The sequence below is a fragment of the Triticum aestivum genome, chromosome 1A (assembly GCF_018294505.1).
Source record: "Triticum aestivum cultivar Chinese Spring chromosome 1A, IWGSC CS RefSeq v2.1, whole genome shotgun sequence".
NCBI lineage: Eukaryota > Viridiplantae > Streptophyta > Magnoliopsida > Poales > Poaceae > Triticum > Triticum aestivum.
This window is the reverse complement of record NC_057794.1, coordinates 126,355,120-126,383,111: the sequence shown is the minus strand read 5'-3', so window position 1 is coordinate 126,383,111 and position 27,992 is coordinate 126,355,120.

Sequence of the window (27,992 nt, the reverse complement as noted above, 5' to 3'; positions counted from 1 at the left end):
TCAAAGCCGCTGTTGTAAGTCCTTAATCCTCATGCCTTTTAACTACTACTTACTCTGACTTCTGCCTTGAACTGCATGGTTTGCAGCCAATGTCTATTACTCTTTTCAATTTTATACACAATTGTCTTAGCGTATCATTGCACCTTACAAGGTTTAAAAGAGAGGAGTGATGTTCCTTTGATCTTGACCCGTAATCTAGTTCCGTGCTGAACTTGCCCACACAATGTTACAATTGCCCGTTTGTCTGTTATCAGTTGTTTTGTGATATGAATGATGTCATACTATGCTTAACGTATTATAAACTTCGTCTCTTTATCCTTAGCCCTCAATACAATGTGAAGAAATAGACAATACATTAGCGATGGTACATGGTCATATGTTTGGAACCTGGTTTTATTATGTAGTTTGCAATAAAATACAACCAATATTTTACATGGGTTCACCAGAATAAGTTTTGTATATAGACCAAAGCTATTTTGTTTGGTTTTGCTGCCTCCTTAATATCTTCTATTCTGGTACTACTAATGTAAAACCTCAACTTTTCAACGAGCTATTGAACAAATGGTGGAACCGCCACCTTCTGAAGGTGGCGAGGCAACTATAACCGCAATGTCAGCTCTTGCTGCAGTGGGTCAGTACCTGTCCACTAACAGTGCCAAAAGCATGTTCCTGCGTAATACTTGGTTGGTTGTTAAGGAAATATCGTCCAAACTGCCTCATGATCAAGATATGCAAGCTCAAAGCAATGTTGTATCTGCGCTTCAGACACAAGTCCATTCCCTAACAGAGACCCTTTGTGAAATAAGGAGAAACATTGCTCAATGTCATCAAGATATGCATGGTTTTGAAACTAGACTATCAGACATTTGCTATGTTGTTCAGGAGCCTAGGAGAAATGAAGGAGAGGGTTATGGTGCCCCATCAGACAATACAGCATGAAAACGTAACAGTCAGGTCAAATGAACTGAGCTTCTGAAGTTCTGGTGGTGCATTTATCTGCTAGACTGTTAAGTTTTATGTCAACCTTCCTTTTGTTATATAGTTGTAATTTGTTTTGGTGCGATACAAAATTTATTCTTAACGTGCAGCCACCGGCTGAAGAAAACAACAAGCCATTTTTGTATAGTGTAGGGTGTTCCCTATATTTGCACTGGTGGCGATCTTTGATGCCGAGTGGATGTAATCTGTGCAATCGCCTTAATAGCCTAGCGTTAGTTTCGGCCTTATTTATTTCCTAGTCTTCTTTTTCCCTGGTTTGCTAGTGGCCGCAACTACCATGGTCCATATACGGGCCGTAGGATCCATGGGTCTCCTACAGGCCGTCGATAAATGGGCATGTAATCGGTGGGCCTCGGGCCGTCGGATAAATGGGTCTACATGGGCCGTAATCGGGCGTAATTGGTATCGGCCCAGCATGGTAACAGGCTGTTAACAAGTCGTAGGACAGCAAAGGCTTAATTCTGTCACAGGCATAATGGGTCGTTAATGGGCCAGAATATAGGACGAGATGGAAATGGTGCAACGGGTTAACAGGCCAGAAACGGGCCAACTCTTGCCATGGGCCGAATTTGGCCCATTAGGGTAACAGGCCAGTAACGGGCCGACTCTTGCCATGGGCCGAATTTGGCCCATTAGGGGAACAGGCTAGTAACGGGCCGACTCTTGCCATGGGCCGAATTTGGCCCATTAGGGGAACATGCCAGTAACGGGCCAGAACTAATCGACGGCCGAAAAGGAGCCCAAGAACGTATGGGCCGTCAATAGGCCAAAAGCTAACACAGGCTGGAAATGGCCCACGTAAATCACGGGCCGTTAACGGGTATAAAGAAAATTACTGTTCATTATGGGCTAGAGTCACCATGGGCCTATAAAGGGCCGAAAGATACGAAGGCCTCATATGGGCCGAAAGACGTCGTGGGCCATACATGGGCCGAAAGTGAAATGGGCTGGTGTTATATTCGACGGCCCACATGACGTTGTTGGGCCGATTTCCTTTAGGGCCTAACGGGCCGTGAGTTAATGGGCCGTAAAATGGGCTATTTGCAAAGAGACCGTTAACAGGCTTTTCATGGGCCAGCCCGTTAACTTTTGACCAAGTCAAACGGGCCGGCTTTGTAAGCTAAATGGGCCAGTGGTGGGCCGTGGCACGTGTCGACATATCACAGGCACCTATCTGACCCACTGACGAGCTGACACGTGTTTCGTCCGGCCAATAAGAATTTTACACGTGGAAATTTCCCATTGGTCGGGGCAGTTAACGGGTTATCGGATCCAAAACCCGACCCGATAGCTCAACGGTGTTTAGTTATGGTGGATGCCACGTGTCGGTCACCCTTGACGAAAGCACTTCTGTGACGCGCAATTTATCATCATGGAAGTGGACACTTCCGTGATGATAATTTTGGTAATGTCATGGAACACTTCTACGACAACACAAGTATGACTATCTTGATTCTGTCATAAATTTGTCATGGATGTACATGCATGACAAAAAACGCAACCTACTGTGACAAACACGTATCATCACGGAAGTGTATTTTTTTGTAGTGTGGGACTTATGCGGGGAGGAGGTCACAAATGCGGTGTTGAGAATTGTTCGAGGGGTGGAGAGTGCTGAATGTGTGAACGACACTGTCTTGGTGCTTATTCCCAAGGTGATCAACCCAACCCTCCTAACTCAATTCCGCCCTATTAGCTTATGTAATGTCATTTACAAAATAGCATCAAAGGTCATTGCAAACAGGCTGCAAGTGGTGCTACCAGATATTATTTCAGATGAGCAGTCAGCCTTTGTGCCAGGTAGACTGATAACTAACAATATCATATGTGCATATGAGTGTTTACACTTTATGAAATGCAGCAAGGCAAAGTCAAATAGCTTTTGCGCTTTAAAGCTGGATATGATGAAAGCATATGACAGGCTGGAGTGGTCTTATCTCCAAGCGATCATGATCAAGCTGGGTTTCAACCAACAGTGGGTGGACATACTAATGGGGATGATCAATTCAGTTTCGTTCTCAGTTCAGTTTAATGGAGAGAGACTAGAGAGTTTTTTTCCTTCTCATGGCATCCGTCAGGGAGACCCGATCTCCCCCTACCTCTTCTTGATCGCAGCAGAGGGCCTTTCGTGCCTTTTAAAAACCAGTTCTCGATCATCAGCACTCAATGGGATAAAGGTGGCACCCGTAGCTCCGGCTGTCAACCACCTTCTCTTCGCCGATGATAGCCTGTTGTTCAAGTCAAGTGTACAGGAGGCGACACAGGTGTCAAACCTATTGGATATATATTGCAATGCTTCCGGACAAAGGGTGAACCATAACAAGTCATCTATCTTCTTCAGTAAAGGGACCTCGCAACTTGTGAGAGATAGCATAAAAAACACGCTCAATGTCCAGAATGAATCTCTGAGTGATCGATACTTAGGAATGCCAACAGATGTGGGGCAATCGAAGATGGGTACTTTTAGATATCTCCGAGACAGGGTTTGGGAAAGGGTGAAAGGCTGGATGGAGAAACTTTTATCGGTTGCAGGCAAGGAGGTACTTATTAAGGCTGTGACCCAAGATCTGTCGGTTTACTCTATGGCCTGCTTTAGACTTCCTCATGGCCTTTGCGATAACATCACGTCTATAATCTGTCAATTCTGGTGGGGAAGTAAAGCGGGTAAGAGAAAGCCTAGCTGGGCGGCTTGGGATGTTATGACAAGGCCAGAACACTTGGGCGGTCTGGGTTTTCGTGATATGGAAATCTTCAATCTTGCGTTGCTTTCCAGGCAAGCCTGGAGAGTACTTACAAAGCATGACTCCTTGAGCGCGAGAATTTTGAAGGCGGCATACTTCCTGGACACCACACTACTCGAGGCACAACTTGGCGGGAGGCCATCTCAGATTTGGAGGGCAGTGTTGGATGGACAGGACATGCTAAGGCTTGGGATCATACGTCGCATTGGGAATGGGCAAACTACACGTATTTGGAGCCACAACTGGCTTCCAAGACAGGGCATGATGAAGTTGATCTCATTAAGGGTCCCATCGCCACCGCTTATGGTCTGTGACCTGATCACCGTTGCAACCACCACATGGAATGAAGCGCTAGTCCGGTCGGTATTCTTACCAATCGATGCTGAGGCAATCTTTAGCATACCTCTCTGCACAAGAAACATCTCTGACTTCTAGGCATGGAGCACTGAGAAGAAGGGGGGCTTTTCAGTCAGATCGGTGTACATGCTTATTATGCATACAAAGAACGTGAGAGAATCTTGGATAGGTGAAGAGGACGGAACCTCGGGGGCTGGACATGACAACAGTTCGTGGTCGTCGCTATGGGCAGTTAAGCTACCACCAAAGATCAAGTTCTTTCTATGGAGACTGACAAGAAGTTCGATCCCGACAGCAGATGTTCTTGTGCACAGAAATATGAGCGTTTCCGAAGCATGCAAGCTTTGTGGCGCCCGGGTCTCTTGGCGACATACGATGTTGGATTGCACTAACGCCCATTGTATTTGGGCTCTATCAGATGAGGACTTAGTGCAGAAATTGTGCCAACACAACAATGACGATCCGCGACAGTGGCTGTTCGCCCTGAATGAAGCACTGAGCTCGGAGCAATTTATGTTGATGGCAGTCACACTATGGGCTGTATGGAGTGCAAAGCGGAAAGCAGTCTATGAGGATATCCACCAATCTCCTTTGTCTACACATCTATTCATTCAGCGATATATTGCCGAGTTCTAGACCCAGACAAAGGTTTTGCCGACGACGAACGGCCATACACAGAGACCGAAGCAATGGCTGAAGCCCCCACACAATATGTCGAAGATCAATGTGGATGCAGCAGTTGCAGAAAGGCGAGGGGTTGGAACCATTGCCGCAATAGCCAGAGATGAGTCGGGAGCATTCTTGGGGGCGTCAATGCTGGGCTTCACAGCGATCACCAACCCTCAACCTTAGAAGCTTTGGCGGTGAGGGAGGCGTTGGCACTGTCGGAAGATCTCCAACTTCAGTCGATCCACTTAGCCTCCAATTGCAAGGAGGTGATAGATAGTATAAAGCAGAAGAACAGAGCAGAATACGGAGCGATCGTGCATGAAATCATAGACTACTCTAGTAGATTTAATTCTTGTAATTTCGTTCATGAGTTTAGGAGCTCCAATGTGGAGGCTCATAATTTAGCAAAGCATGCTTTGAAACTAGGGGGCGCCATGTGTGGTTAGGTCACCCCGGGAACCTCTCTTTCATCCTGGTTCAACTGGTGACGACGTAATAAAGCTTTGCGAATTGTCTCAAAAAAACTAAAGTAGTCAGCTTTTTTACGAAAACACTAATGCCAACACGTGTGGGCGTCACCCCAACTCGCCCAGATGCCTCGATCATCGTCCAGTGCCTTTTGCACGAATCTTGGCACGAAAAGGCTGATTTTGTGTGCCATGTAGGATAAGTTGTGTGTGTGGTGTGTAAGGGAGTTCGTCTGCACGCATGTTTTCTCTCTGAGGTCAACAGTTGCCAGTCGAGGCGTGCGGTGGAACTGCCGTCGCGCCCGCACGCCAAGCCCGATTGCGGTTGCCGCCCCTCACGTCTCGCCACTCCCCCACCCCCTCGCGGTTCATTTACTCCCCTCCCCATTCATTACTCCCCAAACCCACCATCGAGACCAGTTGCATTCGATTGAGGAGAAACCGAGAGGAGAAGGCGACTGTCGGTGTCAAAACCGGCGGATCTCGGGTAGGGGGTCTCGAACTGTACATCTAAGGTTGATGGTAACAGGAGAAAGGGGACACAAAGTTTTACCCAGGTTCAGGCCCTCTTGATGGAGGTAACACCCTACGTCCTGCTTGATTGATATTGATGGGTATGAGTATTACAAGAGTTGATCTACCACGAGATCGTAATGGCTAATCCCTAGAAGTTTAGCATGTATGACTAAGGTATTGAGTATCCCCTATCCGGACTAAGTCCTCCGGTTTATATAGACACCGGGGGCGGGGGGATCTAGGGTTACATAGAGTCGGTTACATAATATGGAATCTTCATAGTTGTTCGCCAAGCTTGCCTTCCACGCCAAGGAGAGTCCTATCTAGACACGGGTGTAGTCTTCGGTCTTCATATCTTCACACCCCATCAGTCCGGCCCACAGATAACAGGCCGGACGCCCAAGGACCCCTTAGTCTAGGACTCCCTTAGTAGCCCCTGAACCTGGCTTCAATGACAAGGTATCCAGCGCATAGTGCTGTCTTCGGCATTGCAAGGCGGGTTCCTCCTTCCGAACTCCAAAAAATAGTCTTCGAATGAAACAAACGTGTCTGGACCTGTAAAACACACCGCACACAACTATAGAGAGAATATAATAACACATGAGTCCCATCTGCTGACAACTTTAGTAATGTGACATCACGCCTGTCCAGTCATAATTTCGAACCGTTTTTTGCCCCGCGTTTCGAGACGCGATTGTCATTGGCACGTCTTGTCAAAGCAGAGATCGTGTCCCCTTATCACGGGATTCTCATCAATACGGGTGTGGGTAACCCAACCGTGTCGTGTACACAACCCTTGGGAGAAGGCGAATTTTAAGGCGAATCGGGGGGGGGGGCGTTCGATATTCACTGCCCTTATAAGGAGATAAGATTCCTCCTTCTTCCCCCACGCTTTTCTCCTGCCTCTCCGTCCTTGAGCTCCAGCGCCCAAGTTCTCATTCCCCTTGTCTCGAGAAAGCACTCAACCATGCCTGGATCCGGAGGTCAAGGCAAGTGGATGGCGTCCTCCGTTAAGGGGGAGAACGTCACCGAGCTTCAGGCGGCCGGGTATCTGGCGAAGGAAACCGCCCACCATCTTCCAGCTCGGGGACAGATCATCCCCACACCGAAGCCCAACGAGAGGGTAGTGTTCATCCCCCACTTCCTCCGCGGGCTAGGGTTTCCACTCCACCCCTTCGTCCGTGGGATTATGTTCTACTATGGGATAGATTTCCACGATCTATCCCCGAACTCCTTCCTCTATATCTCGGCATTCATCATCGTGTGCGAGGCTTTCCTCCGCATCCACCCCCACTTCGGGTTATGGCTGAAAACCTTCAACGTGAATCCCAAGGTGGTGGACGGACAACATGCAGAGTGCAGGGGCGCAATGGTGAGCAAGCTCACCAATGTTTCTTGGCCAAAAGGCACATTCGTGGAATCTGTCAAGGAATGGCAGAAGATATGGTTCTACATCACCGAACCCCGCGACGCCACCTAGGCCGCAGCTGCCGAATTCAACTCCGGCGCTCCCATGCGGCTCACCTCTTGGGTCGAGAAGAGCCCAAACTGGTGTTCGTCGGACGAGCTGATTGCGCTTCAAACGCGCATCCAAAGCATGATCGATAGGGATATCAAGCTCGTCGACATAATCCAAGTGATGCTGGTGCGCTAGATCCTCCCCTGCCAGAGCCGAAGCCGTCCTCTATGGGACTTCAACCCGAAGAAACACCATACCTTGGTGAGGCTCTTCGAAACGACTCATGAAGATGCCTGGAAGTTGCTTTTCAAGGGCAACGAGATACCGCCAGCCACCAATTCGGATTGTGGCCACAACATAAATCACCTCCCCAATGAGGTATGTTATTTTTAACACATCCCTTACTTGCTTGTTTCAAAGGTGATATCTAATGCTTTCATTACCATTGCTTTTTCAGTACTAGTTGAAGCGGGCGAAGAAGATTCGGTGTCCGGCTCCCCTGCCCGAAGAGCCAGTCACTCCGTGTTTAGCAAAGATGCTGGAGCCGGTGCCTTACAAGGCACCAGAGAAGAAGGCCACAAGAAAGGCCAAGGGGGTCCGGAGTGGCCCCCGCCGCAAGGGCACTTCGGACGCGGCGTCCGAAGACAAGGCCCATTCCCTCACCGCCGAAGACAATGCGGATGTGGAGGAGGAGGAGAGCGAGTCTCCCCCCGACGGGGGGAGGAAGAAGAGAGCGGCCTCCACAACTCTGGAGGAGGAGGCGCCCAAAAAGGAGAATGGCTCCCTAACGGGTAACTCCGCATGGGACGTTGATGACAGTCCGGAGAGACGCCCCCGCGCTAAGCCTCGGGCCGCATCGTAAGTACTAACACCTTGTCCGCCTATAAAGTCTCTCCTCCTCATTATATTGAAACGATTGGTAAATTTTATTGTAGTCCGGCCCACAAAAGCTCCCAACGATCCTCGTCAGGAGGCTCGCTAGATTCCAAGGCGATGGCCAGCGACTCCCTGCCGGACGCACACTCCCCCAAGACCAAGGAGGATGCGGAGGTGCTGTCCTGAAGGACTGTCTCCAGCGGGGGAGAGGCTCAGGAGGTGCCCAAAGGCGAAACCCCGTCACCGGACACCAAGGGGACTCAATCCCCAAAGAGACTGCCAGGGAGGGCCGTACACAGTTTGGCCCTCAATCGGACTCAATTTCGGAGACCGAGGCGGCTCCGGAATCCAGCATGCACCCTCCTTCGAAAGAAGGGGGATGCTTGTTCCGCCGGTGACCCCTGTCCAACCAGGGGCACTGGATAACCTGCTGGAGGTGCTACGAGGCGCTTCCATTATGGATGAGCATCGTGCCCTTATGGGCGTGGTGATTGAAAAGGTTCAGTCCGCCAAGAGCGGATTAACCGAAGCCTGCAGCAGCTTGCTGACAGGTTTTGAGGTAAGAGACACCGAACAAGGAGAAAATCCTAGTGTAGACTAGTAGCCCTTGAGACATTGTCTGGTGTTTGTAAAGAAAAAGCCGAACAGAGGATCAATCTCGTTTTAACAGGAAACTAACTTAATTTTTCTGAAATGCAGGCATCGTTCCTAGTCGCGGCCTCATGCTACGTCTTGAGCTTGCGTTGGTTTTCCCCGAAGAGGAAGGGATGATGCAGCAGAGTAGCGTAAGTATTTCCCTCAGTTTTTGAGAACCAAGGTATCAATCCAGTAGGAGTCTACGCTCAAGTCCCTCGTACCTGCACAAAGCGATAGCTACTCGCAACCAACGCGATTAGGGGTTGTCAAGCCCTTCACGGTCACTTACGAGAGTGAGATCTGATAGAAATAATATTTTTGGTATTTTTGGTATAAAGATGCAAAGTAAAAAATAAAGGCAAAGTAAAAAAGCAAAGCAAGATTAAAGTAATGGAGATTGATATGATGAGAATAGACCTGTGGCCATAGGTTTCACTAGTGGCTTCTCTCAAGAGCATAAGTATTCTACGGTGGGTGAACAAATTACTGTTGAGCAATTGACAGAATTGAGCATAGTTATGAGAATATCTAGGCATGATCATGTATATAGGCATCACGTCCGTGACAAGTAGATCGAAACGATTCTGCATCTACTACTATTACTCCACTCATCGACCGCTATCCAGCATGCATCTAGAGTATTAAGTTAAAAACAGAGTAATGCCTTAAGCAAGATGACATGATGTAGAGAGATAAATTCATGCAATATGAAATAAACCCCATCTTGTTATCCTCGATGGCAATGATACAATACGTGCCTTGCTGCCCCTTCTGTCACTGGGTAAGGACACCGCAAGATCGAACCCAAAGCTAAGCACTTCTCCCATGGCAAGAACTACAAATCTAGTTGGCCAAACCAAACGGATAATTCGAAGAGACTTGCAAAGATGACCAATCATACATAAAAGAATTCAGAGAAGATTCAAATATTATTCATAGATAGACTTGATCATAAACCCACAATTCATCGGTCTCAACAAACACACCGCAAAAAGAAGATTACATCGAATAGATCTCCGCAAGAGAGGGGGAGAACTTTGTATTGACATTCAGAGAGAGAGAAGAAGCCATCTAACTACTAACTATGGACCCAAAGGTCTGAGGTAAACTACTCACACTTCATCGGAGAGGCTATGATGATGTAGAAGCCCTTCGTGATGACGGCCCTCTTCCGGCGGAGCTCCGGAACAAGCCCCAAGATGGGATCTCGTGGATACAGAAAGTTGCGGCGGTGGAATTAGGTTTTTGGCTCCTCTTCTGATCGTTTGGGGGTATGTGTGTATATATAGGAGGAAGAAGTACGCCGGAGGAGCAACGAGGGGCCCACGAGGTAGGGGGTGCGCCCCCCACCCTCGTGACCGCCTCTTTTGTTCCTTGGAGCAGGGTCCAAGTCTCTTGGATCACGTTCGGTGAGAAAATCACGTTCCCGAAGATTTTATTCCGTTTGCACTCCGTTTGATATTCCGTTTATCCGAAACACTAAAATAGGCAAAAAACAACAATTCTGGGCTAGGCCTCCGGTTAATAGGTTAGTCCCAAAAATAATATAAAAGTGGAAAATAAAGCCCAATATAGTCCAAAACAGTAGATAATATAGCATGGAGCAATCAAAAATTATAGATACGTTGGGGACGTATCAGGCATCCCCAAGCTTAATTCATGCTCGTCCTCGAGTAGGTAAATGATAAAAAGAGAATTTTTGATGTGGAGTGCTACTTGGCATAATTTCAATGTAAATCTTCTTAATTGTGGTATGAATATTCAGATTAGAAAGATTCAAGACAAAAGTTTATATTGACATAAAATAATAATACTTCAAGCATACTAATAAAGCAATTATGTCTTCTCAAAATAACATGGCCAAAGAAAGTTATCCCTACAAAATCATATAGTCTGGCTATGCTCCATCTTCACCACACAAAATCATATAGTCTGGCTATGCTCCACCCCCGATGACAAGCCAAGCAATTGTTTCATACTCTAACTGTTTCAAAACTTTTTCAATCTTCACGCAATACATGAGCGTGAGCCATGGATATAGCACTATAGGTGGAATAGAATGGTGGTTGTGGAGAAGACAAAAAGGAGAAGATGGTCTCACATCAACTAGGCGTATCAACGGGCTATGGAGATGCCCATCAATAGATATCAATGTGAGTGAGTAGGGATTGCCATGCAACAGATGCACTAGAGCTATAACTATATGAAAGCTCAAAAAGAAACTAAGTGGCTGTGCATCCAACTTGCTTGCTCATGAAGACCTAGGGCAATTTTTGAGGAAGCCCATCATTGGAATATACAAGCCAAGTTCTATAATGAAAAATTCCCACTAGTATATGAAAGTGATAACATGAGAGACTCTCTATTATGAAGATCATGGTGCTACTTTGAAGCACAAGTGTGGTAAAAGGATAGTAACATTGTCCCTTCTCTCTTTTTCTCTCATCATTTTTTTATATTTTTTTTGTTTGGGCCTTTTCTCTTCTTTTTTGGCCTCTTTTTATTTGGGCTTCTTTGGCCTCTTTTTTTATTTATTTTCCGTCCGGAGTCTCATCCCGACTTATGGGGGAATCATAGTCTCCATCATTCTTTCCTCACTGGGACAATGCTCTAATAATGATGATGATCACACTTTTATTTTTCTTATAACTCAACAATTACAAATCGATACTTAGATCAAAATATGACTCTATGTGAATGCATCCGGCGGTGTACCGGGATATGCAATATGACAATGATGGAGTGTGTCATGAACGGAACGGTGAAAAGTTGCATGACAATATATCTCAGAATGGCTATGGAAATGCCATAATAGGTAGGTATGGTGGCTGTTTTGAGGAAGGTATATGGTAGGTGTATGATACCGGCGAAAGGTGCGCGGTATTAGAGAGGCTAGCAAAGGTGCAAGGGTGAGAGTGCGTATAATCCATGGACTCAACATTAGTCATAAAGAAATCATATACTTATTGCAAAAATCTAGAAGTTATCAAAGCAAAGTATTACGCGCATGCTCCTAGGGGGATAGATTGGTAGGAAAAGACCATCGCTCGTCCCCGAGCGCCACTCATAAGGAAGACAATCAATAAATAAATCATGCTTCGACTTCATCACATAACGGTTCACCATACGTGCATGCTACGGGAATCACAAACCTTAACACAAGTATTCTTTAAGTTCACAACTACTCAACTAGCATAACTTTAATATTATCACCTCCATATCTCAAAACAATTATCATGCTTCAATCTTTTCTTAGTATTCAACACACTCAAAAGAAAGTTCCACAAATCTTGAATACCAAGCATATTATTATTAAGCAAGTTACCATGCTATTAAGAGACTCTCAAAATAATTTAAGTGAAGCATGAGAGACCAATAGTTTCTTTAAAACGAATCCACCACCGTGCTCTAAAAGATCTAAGTGAAGCACATAGAGCAAAACTATCTGGCTCAAAAGATATAAGTGAAGCACATAGAGCAAAACTACTTAGCTCAAAAGATATAAGTGAAGCACATAGAGCAAAATTATAAAGCTCAAAAGATATAAGTGAAGCACATAGAGTATTCTATCAAATTTTAATTCATGTATGGCTCTCTCAAAAGGTGTGCACAGCAAGGATGATTGTGGCATACTAAGACACAAAGACACAAATAATACAAGACGCTCCAAGCAAAACACATATCATGTTGGTGAATAAAAATATAGTTCCAAGTAAATTACCGATGGAAGTGGACGAAAGAGGGGATGCCTTCCGGGGCATCCCCAATCCTTGACTTCTTGGTGTCCTTGGATTATCTTGGGGGTGCCATGGGCATCCCCAAGCTTAGGCTCTTTCCACTCCTTGTTCCATGATCCATCAAAAGAATTCACCCAAAACTTGAAAACTTCACAACACAAAACTCAAAATAGAAAACTCGTGAGCTCCGTTAGCGAAAGAAAAAAAAAGACCACTTCAAGGTACTGTAATGAACTCATTCTTTATTTATATTGGTGTTAAACCTACTGTATTCCAATTTCTCTATGGATTATAAACTATTTTACTAGCCATAGATTCATCAAAATAAGCAAACAACACACGAAAAACAGAATCTGTCAAAAACAGAACAGTCTGTAGTAATCTGTAGCTAGCGCAAGATCTGGAACCCCAAAAATTCTAAAATAAAATGCTGTACGTGAGGAATTTATATATTAATCATCTTCCAAAATAATTAACTAAATATCACTCTTAAAATAAAAATGACAGCAGTTCTCGTGAGCGCTAAAGTTTCTGTTTTTTACAGCAAGTTCAACAAGACTTTCCCCAAGTCTTCCCAACGGTTCTACTTGGCACAAACACTAATTAAACACAAAAAACACAACCAAAACAGAGTCTAAATAATTTATTTATTAAATAACAGCAAGGAAAATATTGGGTTGTCTCCCAATAAGCGCTTTTCTTTAAAGCCTTCTTAGCTAGCCATTGATAATTTTAATGATGCTCACATGAAAGACAAGAATTGAAGCACAAAGAGGGCATCATAAAACATGTGACAAACACATCTAAGTCTAACATACTTCCTATGCATAGGCATCTTATAGGCAAACAAATTGTCAAGGCAAGCAAAAACTAGCATATGCAAGGAAGCGGAAAGAAACAATAGCAATCTCAACATAACGAGAGGTAATTTAATTACATGAAGATTTCTACAACCATATTTTCCTCTCTCATAGTAATTACATGTAGGATCATAAGAAAATTCAACAAAGTAGCTATCACATAAAATATTTTCAACATGATCCACATGCATGCAAAGTTGACACTCTTCCAAAATAGTGGGATTAACATTAACTAAAGTCATGACTTCTCCAAACCCACTTTTATCAAGATTTTCATAAGATTGAACATTCTCCAAATATGTGGGATCTAAAGTTGGCACTCTTCCAAACCCACTTTCAATAATATTGCAAACAATATTATCAATCTCATATTCATCATGGGGCTTAAATAAATTTTCAAGAGCATAAGAAGAATCACCCCAATCATGATCATTGCAACAAGTAGTAGACATAGCAAAACTAGCATCCCCAAGCTTAGGGTTTTGCATCTTATTAGCACAATTGACATCAAAAGAATTTATAATAGAATCATTGCAATCATGCTTTTTATTCAAAGATCTATCGTGAGTCACTTTACGGATTTCAGTCAAAACCTTATAAAGATAATCTAGTGCATCCAAATCACTAGGAATTGGTTCATCATAATTGGATCCCTTAAAAAGATTGGCAAGTGGATGAGGATCCATAGATCTTAGCTTCTCTGTTTAGTAATAAATAAACAACTATTCCAACCATACGAGCAAACAAGAAACAGGCAAAAGGAGGCAAATAGAGAGGGAGGATAGGGAGAGAGAGGGCAAATAAAACGGCAAGGGTGAATTGGGGGGAGAGGAAAACAAGAGGCAAATGGCAAATAATGTAATGGGAGAGATAGGGATTGTGATGGGTACTTGGTATGTTGACTTTTTCCGCAGACTCCCCGGCAACGGCGCCAGAAATCCTTGTTGCTACGTCTTGAGCTTGCGTTGGTTTTCCCCGAAGAGGAAGGGATGATGCAGCAGAGTAGCGTAAGTATTTCCCTCGGTTTTTGAGAACCAAGGTATCAATCCAGTAGGAGCCTACGCTCAAATCCCTCGTACCTACACAAAGCGATAGCTACTCGCAACCAACGCGATTAGGGGTTGTCAAGCCCTTCACGGTCACTTACGAGAGTGAGATCTGATAGATATAATATTTTTGGTATTTTTGGTATAAAGATGCAAAGTAAAAAGTAAAGGCAAAGTAAAAAAGCAAAGCAAGATTAAAGTAATGGAGATTGATATGATGAGAATAGACCCGGGGGCCATAGGTTTCACTAGTGGCCTCTCTCAAGAGCATAAGTATTCAATGGTGGGTGAACAAATTACTGTTGAGCAATTGACAGAATTGAGCATAGTTATGAGAATATCTAGGCATGATCATGTATATAGGCATCACGTCCGTGACAAGTAGATCGAAATGATTCTGCATCTACTACTATTACTCCACTCATCGACCGCTATCCAGCATGCATCTAGAGTATTAAGTTAAAAACAGAGTAACACCTTAAGCAAGATGACATGATGTAGAGAGATAAATTCATGCAATATGAAATAAACCCCATCTTGTTATCCTCGATGGCAACGATACAATACGTGCCTTGCTGCCCCTTCTGTCACTGTGTAAGGACATCGCAAGATCGAACCCAAAGCTAAGCACTTCGCCCATGTCAAGAACTACCAATCTAGTTGGCTAAACCAAACAGATAATTCGAAGAGACTTGCAAAGATAACCAATCATACATAAAAGAATTTAGAGAAGATTCAAATATTATTCATAGACAGACTTGATCATAAACCCACAATTCATCGGTCTCAACAAACACACCGCAAAAAGATGATTACATCGAATAGATCTCCACAAGAGAGGGGGGGAACTTTGTATTGAGATTCAAAGAGAGAGAAGAAGCCATCTAGCTACTAACTATGGACCCGAAGGTCTGAGGTAAACTACTCACACTTCATCGGAGAGTCTATGATGATGTAGAAGCCCTCTGTGATGACGGCCCTCTTCCGGCGGAGCTCCGGAACAGGCCCCAAGATGGGATCTCGTGGATACTGAAAATTGCGGCGGTGGAATTAGGTTTTTGGCTCCTCTTCTGATCGTTTGGGGGTACGTGTGTATAAATAGGAGGAAGAAGTACGCCAGAGGAGCAACAAGGGGCCCACGAGGCAGGGGGCGTGCCCTAGGGGGGCGCGCCCCCCACCCTCGTGACCGCCTCTTTTGTTCCTTGGAGCAGGGTCCAAGTCTCCTAGATCACGTCCGGTGAGAAAATCACGTTCCCGAAGATTTTATTCCGTTTATCCGAAACACTGAAATAGGTAAAAAAACAACAATTCTGGGCTGGGCCTCCGGTTAATAGGTTTGTCCCAAAAATAATATAAAAGTGGAAAATAAAGCCCAATATAGTCCAAAACAGTAGATAATATAGCATGGAGCAATCAAAAATTATAGATACGTTGGAGACGTATCACCTCGCATACTGCCTAAGTATCTGGACTGAAGCAGAAACTGGCGGAGGCTGAGGAGGAGCTGGGCCAAGCAAAGAGGCAGCTCCAGGAGAAACAAGGTAAGCGATAACCTGTTTTATATTTGAAAAGAAGAAAATTGTATGCGATGACCAAAATGCCATGATTTGTACAGAAGCGGCGACCGAGGTCGGGGCCCTGAGAAAGGCCCTGGCCGAAGCCGAGGGTAAGGTGGTCCAACAGCAAGCCGCCCGTAAGAAGCTCAAGGCTCGGGTCGGGGAGGTCATGCAGGACCTCCAAGACGTGGTGAAGAAGTGTGAAGCTTTGGGGCACGAGGCGTCGGCTTGAGAGGCCAAACTTACCAAGGCTCGTCAGAGCTCAGAGGCCGCACGGAATGAGGCCCGGGACGCTCTCCAAGAGATCCAGGAGGCGACGAAGATCGCAGTGGGTAAGGCATTTAACATGCAAAGCAAGTATGTGGAGAGGAAGTACCTTACACTAACCCGGATTCGGAGTTGCCCAGGGGCTTTTGTGGATCTACCGCGCAGTGTATCCGATGCTGCAGAGTTCTTCCAAGCTAGGGAAGGGGATTCTTCGGAGAAGCTGTTCTGGTCGCAGTATGTTGTGCCAGAACATCTGGTGGCCTTTTCCGATCAACTGAAGCAGTTGGTCGAGCTGCATAGGGTGGCCGAACTGGCCATGAAGGATTTCATAATCCAATTATGGCTGGCCGAAGCTATACCTAGTAGTTATTTCAGCCTTGTGAAGAGGGTGGTGGAGGCTTGTCCGTGGCTAGACATCGTCAAGCGATCAGTCTGCATCGAGGGTGCCCGCATGGCCTTCGCTCGTTGCAAGATGTGGTGGGCGAAGATGGATGCCGTCGAGGTGGCTAGGGGGCCGCCGGAGGGCAAGGAGCACTGCACACCCGAGCGATATTTTGGGGATGTCCTGGAGGGATCTCGACTTGTAGCAACGCAGTGCGGGCAGGACGTTATTCTTGAATGAATACATCCATGTTTTGCCTTGTATGAACAAATCCGCCTTGTAATATATATTTTTTATTATGTTTTGATTGTTTTCTCATGTGCGGCCGTGTTGTATGAAATCTGAGGGTTAACCAGTCGTCGGCTTCAGCCCTCGTAGGTAGTACAGAGGTGTTCGGGATGGAATCTAAACAATCTTGATCCAATTATATGGTCCTTGAAGGAGTTGTTTAGCGCAACGAACCAGGCAACCAGACTATACGGCTTGAACGCCCTCACTTAGCCATAGGAGTTTTATAATAAAACATAGGCGCAGCCCCTGGTATACGAACCAGAGTGCTGTTACCGTCTGATCGGGAAGTACCGATCCTTCGCGAAGTGCGGAAAAATCTCCAACGATTTGAGACCTCCGAACATCCGACCAGCTCTCGCCGCATCATGACAGTCAATTTTCGGCTTTCTCTACTGAGGTCCTCATCCGGTTTAGAGCAGGACACAATCGCAGTAGTTCTCCCTTTACTACCCTAGCCGATGTAGCGGAACGTAGGGTAGCAAGCACAGGAGCCGGGCAACCCAACTATTGACCAAAGACATGATTCAGAGCCAATGCATATAATGCTAAATTCGGGGTGCCGAACTATACTTATAGAAAGTGTTCGGACTTTTGTTGCAATAGTGTAAGGTGCTATAAAGCCCCTGGCAAACGTCAAACGTACCAAAGTGTACGGGTGCTACCTGATGGGGTTATCCACAGGGAATCTGAAAAAGAAAAGAGAGAAAGAAAATATAAAAGACTTAAAGGTAAAAAGTTGGGGTCCTAAAGCTCCACCTACACACTGTTTTCATTGTAATGTAATTAGTACATCAAGGCGCATTGATACAAATAGTGCAATAAGCAATAGGCTATTTAACATGCCAAAACCAGGGGAGAGCTGCATATGGGTCCTGGAAAATAGGTAGAGTTATCGTTAACGGAATCACCTAACAAGTTCCCCATATGTCCACGCTTCTCGTCGTCTTGGTGTATTTATCCTAAGAGGACCGATGACCAGACCCCCCGATGGGGCCTGTGGGATTGAGACCTAAAAGGAAAACAAGTAAAAGTGAAAGAATGTGTGTATCCGATGTCGGTTGAGCCGTGCCATGGATCACAAGTTGTATGTGCCTCCATCAATGCCCATGGAATTTTAAGTGCGTAGTTATGTACGCGCGGCACGAATGCCACCACTTGATTGGGACTGAGACGGAGGCCGGATTGCTAGTCGAGCTCCTGACGAGCCGAGCTCTCCTGCTCCAGAGTAGTTTGGACCCTCTTAAGGATGTCCGCGGGCTCGTCAGCCGAATGAAGGGTCTGCTTGAGAGGGCCGCTTTGTACTTCTGCTGCTAGGGCAGCTGTGTGCTCTTCTGTACGGAGAGAGCGTTTCGTATTGCCATTGACTGTTATAACGCCACGTGGACCGGGCATCTTGAGCTTGAGATAAGCATAGTGTGGCACTGCGTTGAATCGAGCAAACGCAGTTCGTCCGAGCAGTGCATGATAGCCACTCCAGAATGGGACGATATTGAAGATTAACTCCTCACTTCGGAAGTTGTCTGGAGATCCGAAGACAACCTCTAATGTGATTAAGCCCGTACAATGGGCCTCTACACCTGATATGACTCCTTTAAAGGTAGTCCTTGTAGGCTTGATCCCTGATGGGTTAATGCCCATTTTCCGCGTTGTATCCTGATAGAGCAGATTGAGGCTGCTACCATCGTCCATAAGGACACGAGTCAGGTGAAACCCATCAATTATTGGGTCTAAGACTAGTGCGGCTGAGCCCCCATGATGGATACTGGTCGGGTGGTCCCGACGATCGAAAGTGATCGGGCACAACGACCATTGGTTGAATTTTGGGGAGACTGGATGTATCGCGTAGACGTCCCTAAGCGCACGCTTGCGCTCCCTCTTGGGGATGTGGGTGGCATATATCATGTTCACTGTTTTGACCTGAGGGGGAAACTTCTTCTGTCCCCCTGTGTTCGGCTGCCGTGGCTCTTCGTCGTCGTCCTCGCTTTGCGATCCTTTTTCCCTGTTCTCGGCATTTAATTTGCCGGTCTATTTGAAAATCCAGCACTCTCTATTTGTATGATTAGGAGGCTTGTCGGTGGTGCCATGAATCTGGCATGGAAAGTATGGGGAAAGCTGGATGGGCCCGAATTGCTCTTTTGGAACGGCTTCTTCTGCTGACCGGACTTAGAGCCACTGAATCCGGCGTTGACCGCCGTATCCTCGATGTTGTCACCGCTATTTCGGCGCTTGTATCTATTGCGTCGAGACTTGTCTTTGTTATTTTTAACTTCAGGGGTGCCAGTGTCGCTTCCATTGTTTTTGCTACGGGCCAACCAACTGTCCTCGCCCGCACAAAAGCGGGTCATTAGTGCCGTGAGGGCCGCCATGGATTTTGGCTTTTCTTGGCCGAGGTGGCGAGCGAGCCATTCGTCACGGATGCTATGTTTGAAAGCTGCTAGAGCTTCAGCGTCCGGACAGTCAACAATTTGGTTCTTTTTTACTTTGGAACCTTGTCCAGAATTTCCCGACGGACTCTTCGGGCTGCTGGACTATATGGCTTAAGTCATCAGTGTCCGGAGGTCGAACATATGTACCTTGGAAGTTATCGAGGAAAGCCTCTTCCAAGTCCTCCCAACTGCCAATGGAATTGTCAGGCAGACTGTTTAGCCAATGCCGAGCTGGCCCCTTGAGTTTGAGAGGGAGGTATTTGATGGCGTGGAGGTCATCTCCGCGTGCCATATGGATGTGGAGAATGAAGTCTTCGATCCACACCATGGGGTCTGTGGTCCCATCGTATGATTCTATGTTCACGGGCTTGAATCCTTCGGGGAATTCGTGATCCAGGACCTCATCAGTGAAGCAATGAGGGTGTGCGGGGCCTCTATATCGGGTCGTATCATGACGCAGCTCTGATGAAGTCTATCTACGGTGTTCGGCCTGCGCATGACTGGGTTTGTCACGTCCGAATAGGTTGCCGTTGTCACGTGTCAAGATGCGTCCTCGCGATCCGTAGATTGATCTAGTAGGTCATGCTTTATTGTTCAGGTTCTGCCGGAGGTTATATGTATGGCCGTGGGCGAATTTACGTTTGCCTGAATGATGAGGCGGGGCAGGCTGGTGTTCGGCATGGGTTGCCGTTTTGTCCCGGCCACACGGTGGCCGGTAAGCTGCATTGTACGATGGTGGTATATACTCCGGCGCCTCCTCGTCGAACTGAGGTAGCAATTTACGCTTTGGGTAGCTTTTGGTTGGGCGCTTGAGGCCGTATTCTTCGGCTGCTAGGACATTAGTCCATTTATCATTGAGCAGATCCTGGTCAGCTTGAAGCTGCTGCTGCTTCTTTTTCAGGCACCTTGCAGTGGCTATTAGCTGGCGCTTGAAGCGCTCCTGCTCAAGAGGTTCCTCGGGCACGATGAAATCCTCGGTGCCAAGGCTCACCTCATCCTCGGAGAGCAGAAGGTAATTGTCGTCCTATGAATCTTTGTGTGTGGCCTGCTTAACAGGGCTAACCTGCGCATCTTCCCGTTCATCTTGTTTGTTTGTTGTGTCGACGGGGTCTTCGTTGTCTTCGGCACCTTCCGGAATGTCATCCTCTCCTGTGCCGGTGTTGTTGTCTTTACTGCGGCCTAACTTAGAGCGGCGCCGCTGACGCTGGTGCTTGGACTATATTTTGGAAGGTTTATCCTCAACTGGGTCTTCCTTGTCGTCGCCGATGTTTTCCTTTGGTGCATCCACCATGTATACGTCATACGAGGAAGTGGTTTTCCAGCGTCCGGTGAACGGCGGGTTCTGGTCTTCTTCTTTTTCGGCATCGTCGTCCATACCGTCGATGTCCTCGGAGTCGTAATCAAGTTCGTCGGTTAAATCCTCGACCGTGGCTATAAAATGGGTGGCGGGTGGGAAGCAAAATTCTCCATCGTCAGCCCCTAGTTCGAGCCGGATATAGTTCAGCTGAGAGTCCTCCGCTAAGGACAGACTTTTTAACGAGTTTAGCACATCGCCCACAGGCGAGTGCTGGAAGATGTCTGCGGTGCTGAATTCGAAGATCGATAAATGATCAAGCTCGGCGTCCGCGGGCTCGCGTGGTTCGGAACCTATAGCCGGAGACAAGTCCGGTGTTCCGGTGGCATAGGCATCGAGTGAGACCAGGTCCATGTGCGGCTCCAACACCATGGAATCTGCAGCCTCTGTGGTGGGGTTAATCCTCCCATCTCTAAATGGCGCGGCCTGCTCCGGCCCTAGGGCCAGAGCGGTTATAGGAGCAATCTCCTGGATGCGGCTCGATGACATATTTAAGTCTCCTCGGATGTCCGCAACGTAGTTCAAGCTCCCGAATCTGACCTGATGGCCAGGGGCGTAGCTTTCGATCTACTCCAGATGGCCAAACGAGTTGGCCCGCAGTGCGAAGCCGCCGAACACAAAGATCTGTCCGGGGAGGAAAGTTTCTCCGCAGACAGCGCCATTATTGGCGATTGAAGGGGCCATCAAACCTTTCAGCGACAACACAGAGGAACTCTCAATGAAAGCATCAATGTCGGTGTCAAAACCGGTGGATCTCGGGTAGGGGGTCCCAAACTGTACGTCTAAGGTTGATGGTAACAGGAGACAGGGGACACGAAGTTTTACCCAGGTTCGGGCCCTCTTGATGGAGGTAACACCCTACGTCCTGCTTGATTGATATTGATGGGTATTAGTATTACAAGAGTTGATCTACCACGAGATCGTAATGGCTAAACCCTAGAAGTTTAGCCTGTATGACTAAGGTATTGAGTATCCCCTATCCGGACTAAGTCCTCTGGTTTATATAGACACCGGGGGGATCTAGGGTTACATAGAGTCGGTTACATAATATGGAATCTTCATAGTTGTTCACCAAGCTTGCCTTCCACGCCAAGGAGAGTCCTATCCAGACATGGGTGTAGTCTTTAGTATTCATATCTTCACAGCCCATCAGTCCGACCCACAGATAATAGGTCGGACGCCCGAGGACCCTTAATCCAGGACTCCCCCAGCGGCGGCGGCGGCAGAAGAGTCAACCGCATTCGCGGCCGTTGGTGGGGCTCACCGGAACGGAGCGTTGTCATCGAAGAGCCGCAGATTGAAGGTAATGCTCCATCCCACGCTCACATTTCCTGCCCGCGATTTCCGCCCCTCCCTCTGTGGTCAATTTCCACTCGATTTTCCTCGAGATTCCAGCGGATTCGCGGTGCTCAGATGTCCTCGTCGGTGGTGGAGTCTCGTGCTTGCCGTTTTAGGGTGGCATTGCGCAGTTTCGTCGTCGCCGCGGTGGCTATTATGCCGGTGTGGCTCGGTCTGTCCGCAGCCACATCCGAGTTTTGCCTTGCGATTGAGTGGGTGATTTTTCTAGATGTTAGTTATGTTTTGCCTCGAAAATCTATGGCCATCAGTTTAGGGAGTTTTTTGTTGTTAAGTTTCATGGTATGATAGTTGCGAATGAACCCTAGATCTAGTTAGGTGCATTTTCAAAGTGTAGGATAATGGCAGCCATGACATTTTCAACCACTATCTTCACTGATGGAAATTGATTTCCTGGTCAACCATGTCAGTTGCCACAATTGTGCTTTCCATGTGGCAACTAATTTTGTGAACACACTATGGCTATTGCCATGCCATAGGCAGGACAATGGCAAATTCACTGTACTATAGACTCAGTTTGCGTTTTGCCATGTTGACTTGTGATATCTGAACATATTTGACTGTATTACATGGCAACTCATTTTTTATATGAGGACAGGGTGTGAATTGCCCCATTACATGTTGTGTACTGGAAGTTGTCTGCCCTTTTTGAAGTATCTTGCATTAACATGGCAACTTGAACCTAATACATTGCTTGTGCATACATGGCAACTCATTTTTATATGAGGCCAGGGTGTGAGTTGCCACATTATATGTCTGCCGTATTTGGAGTGCCTTGTGGTAACATGGCAACTTGGACCTAGTAGATGTGATATGTACATTTTTATGAAGCCATTGTGTTAGTTGCCACATTTCATGTTGACAATCATAGGGGGTGGTGGGCGGTGGGGGGTGAGTGTTCCTATGATCTGCCTCATTTGCCACTTTCAATTGAGCCAATATGGCAAGTAGATTGTGCTAGCTGACAACTGCTTCCTTCAGAAACTCATACACATCCAGTTGGCATGCTTCTGTAACTGATTTTCCATTTTGATTTATGTTTCTACCTTTTTGTGCATGTTCAGCACATGGCAATTACTGCCCTTTTCAGATGCTTAACCTTTGGGACAACCATTAGAGTTTTCATTTTTCGTTCCTCATAGATATCAAGTGAATATTTACTTTATGCATTTCTTTCTATATCTGTCGGCTGTGTTTTCATTTCACCCTAACATGTGTTTTGTTCTTACCTTAGCATAATGGCTCATGGCGACCATCAAGACAATGACGATGGCTTCATGGAGTTACCGCAAGAGAATCGCGCAACTGGTCAAACAAAAGATGGTGACGAGGTCACTTTCCACCTGCATATGTTTTCAATGTCACATTGAGTTTGCAATCTTCCGTTAGAAACTAAATTTTCACGATATTGAAACATGGCAACAAATGATCTTTTTCTGTCATGCAGAAGAAGAAACGTTATCACAATAGGGCTTCGCAAGAACGCCTGACTATATTGACCGAGGGATTTAATGATGAGTAGAAGGGAGCTGCTGGTGAGATGGGGATGCAGGCTCTGATGGATATTCGGGGCAAGAACCTAGCGAACCCTCTATGCGACTGGCTCGGTGAGATATATGATCCTACCTCCAAGGAATTCGTGATTCCAGGACGTGGAAGACTGCCTTTGGATGAGGAATCCGTGTTATGCACTTTGGGTGTGCCCCGTGGAGAAATCAAAGTCCCGATGAGGTGAACAATAAGATTGAGGAAGCCTTGTTCGCCCGTTTGTTTCCTGGGATGGCATCCATGCCGAATACGACTGTGCTGGCAACTTCGCTGGAGGGCATGAAAACCCATGGCGAGGTTTTTAAGATGAAGCTCCTCATGTACTTGATCTCAGCTATTTTTGCGCCTACCACATCTCTTCGCCCAAGCAACAAGTGCTTCCCCATCCTGGTGAATGCTCTCTCTCTCTACTTCTTTCTTTCATTCAATCTTTTGATTTTGATGTCAGCTGGAAGCCAGTCACTGTCAGTTTTTTGATGCCTTTTCATTTGAATGCTGATGCGGCAACTTTTTGTCCTGGAATTGTGTTGTGCAAGCAAAGCTGAAAGACGTGAAGAACATGAATTGGTGTAAATTCATTGCGGACTTCCTGCATGATGCATTCTCAAACAAGATGTACCAGAAGGGTTGTCGCTTGCACTTGATGGTACTTTTTTCATACTCTTTTGCAAATACTCTTACCACGGTTGAATGCTTCCCCAAATCAACATGGCAGTTGTTTATAAGTGTGAACCGTACAAGATCATGCATGGCAACCTTTTCTTTTTCATTGTTTATGTGAATTGTTTACATATGAAAGTGACTTCTGTTTGATCCATGGCATCTGTGGTTGCTGCCTACAAGGCAATAGCATTTTTCAACAACATAAAAAAGTGTTCATTTCATACATCCACTCTCTGTTTATATAATCTGCATGGCAACCATGATGTTGAGCTTGTGGCAACTACCAGCATAACAAGATGGCAACTGCCAGCACAGCATGATGGCAACTAACACAGATAGATGGCAAATCTTTTCCCTCCAATTCCCCTTCAACTTGATGACTGAAGGACTCAACATTAGCTTCTTTTTCAACATAGCATGATGGCAACTGACATATTTTTCTTTTTCAATTGTGTATACCAGCTCATGTACGTTGATCGTCTTGATATGTCCACCATCGACTTTACTGGGATAGGAGGCCCACCACCTCCACATAAGTTTGCTGTCTCTGTGTGGACGTACGATGATGTCAAGGTTGTGCTTGCCGTAGACAGGATAACTGATACGAAATATGGGAAACTGCAGGTTAGTTCTGCCTCCTTTCTTGCACGGCATTCTTCAATTTCGATGATGCATAACATATGGAAAAATTCCCATACGGCAACCATCTGTGGCTAACAAGCGACAAATACCTTGTTAGCCATGGATGTCTGTGCATGGCACCCATGTCTGACCCCACACGGCAACTCCGCCATCTGTGTTGAAACTTCTTCTGTTTCCCTCTTTTTTTGCAATACATGAATTTGTTAGTCACTAGTCCTTTATTTTCTCTCTTACATCTTGGTTGTTTTTGTTGTTTTTCAGCTGATGGCCAAGCATGCTATAGACTACAACGTGTTTGGTGGGCCTCAAATCTTTGGCAAGTGGATGGATGTGCATTCAGCTCCATCTTGTCCTACTGAGGTAATCAGGGATGTTTGTTTTGTTTTTTGAAATTGTTTTTCTCTTTCATTTTCTGATATATCTCTATGGTTGTTTTGGTTTATTTGCTCCTACGCACGTGACTCTAATATGTTTGGTTTACTGCTACTTTTTGTTTTGTGCTCAGGCGAGGGCGCCTGTTGAGCATCTAGTTGGGAAGTTTGCTTCTGGCATGACCAGCTTGCTCGGAAAGTTGGTTCAGGGGTCGACTGAACTTAATGGATCTGACAGCGATGCGGTTGTGAGGCAATTCACACCATTTGTTGCAAAAAGGACTCATCGGCCAACTGGTTGCCATGGACGGTACGACTACAACAGCTCCCAGGAGCTCCCCGACACGCAAGATGAACTGGATGGAGATGCTGGTCTCGACAAGGACGACGACGATGACATGGAGAATGTGCAACATGAAACCGACGATAGTGAACATGTTGAAGTTCGTGTAGGTGGCAAGAAGAACAAGGCTGCACCAAATGTCCCCCCCATCGGAGAAAGTCATTGAACAGACAGTTGCGAAAGACACGGGGATGTCGCCTTCAAAGAGGGGCAGGGCTCCAGAGAATGTTGGGCAGGGCTCTGTTGGCAAGAGGTCTAGGACTGATCCCGTAGCTGCTAGGAGGAGGTTTGACATCTTTTTTTAGTGTTTTGTTTGTCCCTCCTTTTTAACAGACTGACTCTTTTTTCATTCTTTTCTAAGCGTGGCATGATTTTTGTGTCTCACACTTGGTACCCTTTTTTGCCATTTTTTCTACGTGCAGTGAGGCTACAGCTGGTGGATGAGAAGGTAAGAAGAAACAAGCACCAACGCCAACCTGTGTTTCTGCCCGGTTGAACAAGGGTGCTCCCACTGCTGGTGACACCACTTACACTAGGTCGTCTCCTTATGCGTCGACGTCCAACATCGGGGATCCTGTCGTGTTGAAAGACTTGAGGAAGACAATCAAGAAGTAGGTTCTCCCTGTTTATTCATTGTCATAGTGCTATTTTTTGTTTGATGCATTCTAGATCATGCACAACTATTTTAGTTGATACATTTATGCGGCAACTATCGTCTGCTTTTCAATGTAGCTGTCCAGCTTGCCACATGGGCTACTGCCATCAGTCCCACATGGCAACTCCTGTTTTTTCATGATCTTACTTTTTGCTGCATGGCAACTCCTGCTTGTTCTACATGGCAACTGCTAACTATGCCACGTGGCAATTCCTTTTCCACTCATATGGCAACTAGCAGCTTTCCACTGGCTTCCACCACCTACATTTGTCATGTGTATTCATCCAAACCTTGTTCTCAAATGACAGCTCTATCATATCACAAAATTTTTCATTTTTAAGATGACTACCATGGCAACTATTTTTGTTCAATTTTTTACTCTTCCATGTGCTTTCTTGTAGGGTGAATAAGATTACTACACGCGTGACCAAACAGAACCCTAGAGACCCACTCGAACGCATTCATTCTAAGTTGTCGACAAGTGACAACTCAGATGATCATGAGGCTCTAGTCGACAAAACTGATGCTGCACCATCAACTGTTCCCACTAGCTCTGATGCAAGTGTCTGACCATGTCCGCCGGTTGCAGATGTGCAGGCTGCAACAACACGCATCCGTACATCTAGGAGTGATGAGTCAATATCTTCTAGGACAGCTGAGATATTGTCCACTTTGTTAGCAATGAGGGATGTTGCTACGACCAATGCCACCCGATCAGCAAGTGTTGAAGTGGACGCTCCCAAAATCAACCTAAGCAAGGAAGAATCCCGCTCATCTGATACGGATTCCAAGCGTGTGGCTGCTGGTACTTCTGCGCCCACAAAATAAGGGGCTGCAGCCACAATTCAGAATGAGATGCCAACCACACGCAAGACTCATGGCACAACAGCTACAGCTTCTGGTGGTCCAGAGGTTGCTACGGTGACCATTGCGCGAGCTGGTCTTCCACCTAGGCGTTGTAGCCCCCGCAAGCATCCTCCAGTCACACCCAATGCACCAGATGTAGCTAGGAGAGGCAAAGATGACTCTGGTTATGTGCCTGCTTCCACACTGTTCCCACCTCCTGCCAAAAGCAATGTTATGGAGAAAACGGAAGTCCGGAGTTCAACTGACGCAGGTGGCAAGCCGGGGATGACTGACGGAGGTGAATGATATGTCTCCAACATATATATAATTTTTGATTGTTCCATGCTATTATATTATCAACCTTGGATGTTTTATATGCATTTATATGCTATTTTATATGATTTTTGGGACTAACCTATTAACCTAGAGCCAAGTGCCAGTTTCTGTTTTTCCTTGTTTTTGAGTATCGCAGAAAAGGAATACCAAACTGAGTCCAATTGATGTGCCATTTTTTGATGATTTTTATGGAAGCCCTAGGAGTCAAAGAGTTGGGCCAGAAGAGTCCTGGGCTGTCCACGAGGGCGCGCCCTACCCCCAAGGCATGGGCCCCTATCTCGTGGACGATCCGGAGACCCCCCCCCTGACGTGAAACCTATACCAAAAATTCCTATAAATACATAAACCCCTAGAAATAAACCTAGATCGGGAGTTCCGCCGCCGCAAGCCTCTGTAGCCACTGGAAACCAATCTAGACCCGTTCCGGCACCCTGTCGGAGGGGGGAATCCCTCTCCGGTGGCCATCTTCATCATCCCGGCGCTCTCCATGATGAGGAGTGAGTATTTCACCCTCGTGGCTGAGGATATGTACCAGTAGCTATGTATTTGATCTCTCTCTCCCTCTCTCTCTCTCTCTTGTGTTCTTGATTTGG